This window comes from Gossypium hirsutum, chromosome A12, assembly GCF_007990345.1.
Source record: "Gossypium hirsutum isolate 1008001.06 chromosome A12, Gossypium_hirsutum_v2.1, whole genome shotgun sequence".
Classification (NCBI taxonomy): domain Eukaryota; kingdom Viridiplantae; phylum Streptophyta; class Magnoliopsida; order Malvales; family Malvaceae; genus Gossypium; species Gossypium hirsutum.
Genome location: NC_053435.1, coordinates 7,895,106 through 7,901,539, shown reverse-complemented (window position 1 = coordinate 7,901,539; position 6,434 = coordinate 7,895,106). Strand labels below are relative to the sequence as shown.

Sequence of the window (6,434 nt, the reverse complement as noted above, 5' to 3'; positions counted from 1 at the left end):
ATAATCATTTTTTACTTGCTTGTTATTCAAGTCATCCACTTTTAATATATTCAAATTAATTTGTAAAGTAGTAGTTGATTTAGTTTGAAGTTACAAATTACCTAAATAATTATAAAATTATAATAATAAATAATTATGATTCTGATTTTTAAAGTAATTAAAATATCATAAAGTAAAATTGAAATTAATAAAAAAATTTACTATTGTAAATGAAACTTTCACATCAAACTATGCAATGATAATGTTCTTATCAATATCTTTCTCAAGAAATTGTCCCTCATTCTCGGCAAGATCTTCCCCCAAATATAATAGCATATGCAATATTATAAAATAAAAAATTGTATAAAAAATATTAATTACAACGGAAGATTCTAATTAAATATTATATCAAATTAAAATTTAAAAAAATCTAAATGTAATAAAGTAAAAAGGTTAATAGCATCATTAAAATTTTTTTGTACGATTAAGATTTTAACAATACAATCGTCATATTTCATGTTTCATTCATACATATTATGCATGTCAAATTTGGAGTAACTTAAAAATTTCTAACTATTTGTTTTATATAAAAAGAATTTCAATCATCAAATATTTATTGATATAAACAATATTTTAGATTGATTCAATAGAGATATCGATCTATTCAAAAATTTAAATGCATGATAAGTACAAATATATTAATAAATTTAATAGTTAGATTGTTGAAATATTAATCAGACAAAAATTATTAAAGTTTATAAAACTATACCCGTGTAAGTGTATCCCTCCCCTATTATAAATTATATAAATATATATATATAGATGATAACTATCATCCATCTATTATTTCTAAATTATTTGAAACTAAATTCAGTTTATTACAAGCTACATATTACCATCAATCCTTCACAAAAAAAAATTAATTTAGCCTCTAATTAAATTTTTAGTCTTTTTTAACCATTAAACAATAATATCGGGTTTTAATAGTCAATTTTAGACGATAACTCTAATGGTGCTGTTAGAGCTTGATGTGGCATCCGCATGGATGTTTTAATGTAACACCTTTAATCTACCTGTTTATTTTTAAAAAAATTAAATTAAATCTACATGTGTTAAATAAAATTAAATGAAAAAAAAATTAATAAAAAAAAGAATAAAGAATCATGAATTCTTCTACGCTCACAATCTCTTCCTCTTCCGTCTACATATCCATCCCACCCCAAATTTCCAAAAAAAATGGGGGGTTTTAAAATTTCTTTCTTTGTTGAATGGTACATGTTGAAATGAGAATCTCGCTACTCATTCTCATAAGGAGCGCATATATGGTGAAGAATTTTCTTTTGCTACCGTAGTAAATTAGCATTATGTGACACTTGATGAGTGATTTGAATCTAGGAAAAAGGTTTTATGGATGCGAGAATTTTAGGGTAAGATTAATTTAAGATGGAATTGTTAGATTCTTTTGTGTTAGGTTAAGTTTTTGGAATTTCAAACAATTAGGGTTTATAGATTTGAAAATATGTTAATTGGAAAATAGTTTGACTTGTTAGGGTTTTTTTTTCATATTTAAATGGTATTATGTATTTCATTTTTGCTTGTTGAATTTGGGAAAATGAAAATTTTTAGTTAATGGAGCTTTTGTCGAACGTTTATTGATTTGGTTTCTTTTAGGACTATTAGTGTAACAGTCCGGTTTCGACCCTAGTCAGAATAGTGGTTTCGGGACCACAAATCCGAGTTAGAAAAATATTTTAATATTATTTTCCGTGCCTATTATAAGTGAATTAACATGTGTGAAAGGCTCGTGTGAAAATATAACTGTTTGTGTGCTTAATTTGCAAAACGGACCTAATCGCGTAAAAGGTAAAAGCTGTGTGCTAGATGTTAAAGGTGCCTATTTGATTTGGCTTTATAATTGTGAGGTCCTTATGAGGTTATTAGACCATTGAAAGCATGAGTGGACATTAATGACCTTGATATTAATGTTATAAATGATTTTTATTAAAGGGCAAAATAGGTATTTGAAAGTTAAATAAGTTATAATTAAAACAAAACATGAAATTGGTTCATTATTTTCTTGTGTTGGCCGAATATACTAAATAAAAAGAAAGAAAAACTCAAGTTTCGGCACTTTGAGCTTGTATTAAGGTATGTTTTTTATTTCGTTTTTTTGATATTTTTACGTTTTTGTAATCGTTGCTTCGTATACTATCAAGCCCATATCTCAATTTCGGATATTTTTGATGATTTTGAGTTATGCCATTGATGAAACTATGAGTTTTTTGTTGTTAAATAGTGAAATATGAAAACTTGATGTTGGGTTTACATGTTTTGTCTTTGGATTTTTGATTAACTTGAGAAATTTGGGTTAAATTGTAAAAATGTTATTTTGAGGGACTAAAATGTAAAATAAATGAAATGTATGGACTTTTATGAAGGCTATGAAAATTTGGCTAAGCTTGTGTACAAGCAAATTTTGTGTATTTTTCTATTTTGTAAATTAGGGACTAAAGTGCTAAAATGTGAAAATGTGAGGGCTAGTTTGTAAAATGCCTTAAATATGTGTCTATGGAATTGTTTTGAATGATTTGGTGAATAAATGGGTTGATTTTGAACAATTATAGATCAAGAAAAGAGGAATTCAAACTTAGACCGAGGGAAGTCGAAGATTGTAGAGTAAACAGTCCGGGTCGACAATTCAGAGTACGAGGTAAGTTCGTACATAGAACATGATGTTGCAAGTAAATATTGTTGTTTTGATTCTACATAGATGCATATATAATTGAGTTGGATGAAATTTATGATAAATCAGTGGTGTTTGGCACTAAGTGTGCGAGTTAATTTAGCTTTGGCTATACGAGGCACTAAGTGTGCGATACCGACTTGGTTTCGGTTAATTGAGATGGCACTAAGTGTGCAGAATTGTACTAGCTTCGGCTAATTGTTACAACACTAAGTGTGCGGATGTTCAAAGCATGAATAATTTATGGAAAGTCTTAAAATAATTAAATGAAAGGTGAGAACTGAAAGTGAATAAGTACGGGAATACTCAGGTATGTACGATACCTATGTGGTAGATGATCCTATGTATGTGAAGCTCATTGATTTGGTATGAATATATGGATTATGTAGTATAGATTTAATTGATGATTTTTGGTACAAACTTACTAAGCTTTTGAAACTTCGTGTATGTTTACATTGTTTTATAGATATCGAAGGTACTGCAAGCTCGGGGATTGTCGAGGATTGTCACCACACTATCGAACCTCATTTTAGTACTTTTGAATATGTATATTTTGAAATATGGCATGTATAGGCTAGTATTTGTGGAATTATGTTTCGGTGATATATATATTTAGCCATGTGATTTGGCTAGTTGGTGTTTAAAGTTATAGTTGATAATGACTTATGGTATGTGATGTTAATGTGCAATTGTGATATGCTTTAGTTGGACAAAAGAAATGGTAAATGTTGGTAAATTTTGATAAGTCTAGTATGAGTTTGAATGATGTATAGAAGGAAATGTTTTGGTACGATTTTACCTTAGGTTTTATATGAATTGGTAAGGTTTATGAGTAGGTAAATGGTTGATATTGTTATGGTTAGAATGATGTGTATTTTGACATAAAAATTGGCTGAAATGGTAGTGCATATATGTTTGTTTCTTTGCTGGTAGGTTGACCCAAATTTGGAGTGGCAAATTGGCTATTCAAATGGCCTATTTTTGTCTACACGGGAAGAGACACGGGCGTGTGTTTCAGCCATATGCGACACACGGCTATGTTGCACGGCCGTGTGTCCCCTGGAGTACCCTACAATTGTAAGTTAGGCTCGGACACGGCCAAAGCACACGAGCGTGTGGCTAGCCGTGTGGCCCAAGTCAGATCCTACCACGGCCAAGACAGACGGGTGTGTCTTGTGGCTGTGTGGGTAAGTCAGTATGTATGCTCTGTTATGACACGGTCTAGACACACGGGCGTGTCTAAGCCATGTGAGGCACACGGCCTGTTCACACGAGCATGCGACCTTTTAAAAGTTGAAAATCTTTATATGTTATCAATTTGGTCCTGAATGCATGTTTAAGCATTGTATACTTGATTTTATGTGAATGTTGAATATGGATGAATGACTTTTATTAGTAATGAGATGATATTTAATGTGTGGTGGTTCTGATTTGAGTTATAAGTCCGGTAATGCCTTTTAACCTATTCCGGCAACGGTTACAGGTTAGGGGTGTTACAGTTAGAGTTGATCAGGTTCTTTTTTGTATTATTGGAGATAGGTGGTTGTCAATTTTTTTTGCTAGTACAATGGCCCTTTGTGTAATCGAGTTAATAAATTACTACAAATTTTACTAGATAGTGAAAGGAAACTAGCAAGTGAAATTGCCTCAATGCGAAGGCATGGTAGTTTTGATGGGAGTACATGTGGATTTAAAGGCACCAATGTGTCTGGGTTGGTGAATAATAGTGTACAAGTGGAGAAAGACAGGTTGAAGCAATGTGATACAGGTGAAGAGGATAACGGAACAAGAAATCTGAAATTAGAGTTAGAATCTTTGAAAAGTAAGAATAAGGAGCTAAATATTACATGTTTATCATTCAAAAGCAAATAAACTTGTATAAAACCTTGTTTATTTGTTGTATTATGTGTATGAAAATAGGGTTCTATGTTAGAAAAGATGGTAAAAAAATTTATGCGGTGCCTTAAACAATATCGATGTTAGGTGGCTAATTGGTAGAATATTTGGTCATATATTGTACTTTAAAAGTATTTTAAGAGGAAATGAGAATTTATGTGGCTAATTGTTAGAATAATTTTTTGTACGATGATTTGAAAATATTTTCATAGACAATGAGAACTTTGTACTGTACTTTGAAAGATAATGTTTTGTTAAACTAAATTGAGTAAAAAGGGTTGGTAGTCTTGATGATCAAGTTTAAGTACTCTAAACTAGTTTAGGTGTAAAATGGTTATGAAGTATTTATGTAACACCCCTCACCCAGGATGATCTGATACATCACGAGCAAAGGATGTCACATTTGAACATTAAGGCTACTTAACTCGAAAATCAATTTCAAATTTTTTTAATATAAATAGATTCATTTGAAGATAATTAATGATTTCTAGGTTTCTTTTGAAGTTTGGTTACAAATGAGGATCATGTGAAGATTATTCGGGACAAAACAGGGTAAATAAGATCAATGTTGTGACACTGAGAAATAGGTGTCGCAACACTAAGAGCAAAATGTTCAATTTCATGGCTTCTAATGTCCCGACTCTAAATTTGGATGTTACGACTCTGACTAATGTTGTGACACTAACCTTCTGATGTCACGATACCTAGAGCAGATTACCCAGAACATATTTAAAACATCTAAAATTAAGTTTAAAATGTATTAATCATTCCACATCACTTTTAAACATTACAAAGCTTAAATCTTATCTATATATTTTACACTAACCTACGTATATGCCATAATCTATAACCAAAATATCAAATTCATATCTTCTTCAAGCCTTAGTGATGTGATGAGATGTGTTTAGATCACGACTTGAATCTAAAGCTTCAATCTGATATTTCACCTACGCGCTAAACAATGACGCATTAAGCTCGTGAAAGCTTAGTAAGTACCCATGAATTCAGATCTTATAATTTCTTTGATTTTTATTTATCATAAAAATTATTACTATTATAATTCACGAATATATCTTCATAATAAAAAATTTATTTAATATTTACAAAATTCATTAATACTTTAAATAAAAATTTTTATTATTTTACGAATTAACAGGAATGAAACTTTTAACATAAATCACTTACCATGACTTTTTAGCATGACTTCTATCATCCATTGAGATTTCCAAGAGCATTTTCTTTACATTTTCATTTCGTGAATAATTATGATCTTTATTCATGCTACTACTTATTTCACGATTTTCACAATTTAGTTATATTTTTGCACTTCTTCAATTTAATCCTCATTTTACATGATTTAAAGAATAATTGTAATTTTTTTTATCTGAAATAAGCTTTCATTAGAAAATCAAGGATAATGGTGCCATTAAAGTTCCACTACACTCCATGTCTCGAGCCCCGCGACCCACTACCAAAAGTTAACGAAACGGTAAAAAACAAAATAAAAAGAAAAAGAAACAGACTTTCTTGATAGAAAGCCAGCAACAAAATAGTCCTTAAAAAACATTCCAAAAAAAAAAAAAACCTCACAACACCTTGCATTCTTCCCTCAACTTCGATGAAAACCCATTGACGTTTCTCCTTAACACCGCCTCAAGATGTCAACACCTACGCACTTCGAAAGACCAAAAGAAGAGCAAAGCTTTGGAGACCACAAAGAGGTAGAAATGATGAGAATCTCCTACGTCCAAAGCTGACCAACACCGTTCAACTACAAGAAACCCAATGTTGTTGATCTATTTGTTCACAAATTTTT

At 30.6% G+C, this 6,434-nt stretch overlaps 1 long non-coding RNA gene across 1 annotated transcript; it reads left to right on the top strand.

The window, feature by feature from the left end:
* The first annotated feature begins 1,140 nt into the window (after positions 1-1,140).
* Positions 1,141-3,231, top strand: LOC121210852 (uncharacterized). Its single transcript, XR_005906100.1, has 3 exons — positions 1,141-1,406; positions 2,604-2,689; positions 3,189-3,231. It is a non-coding gene; the product is annotated as an uncharacterized lncRNA (long non-coding RNA).
* Positions 3,232-6,434: the final 3,203 nt, after the last annotated feature.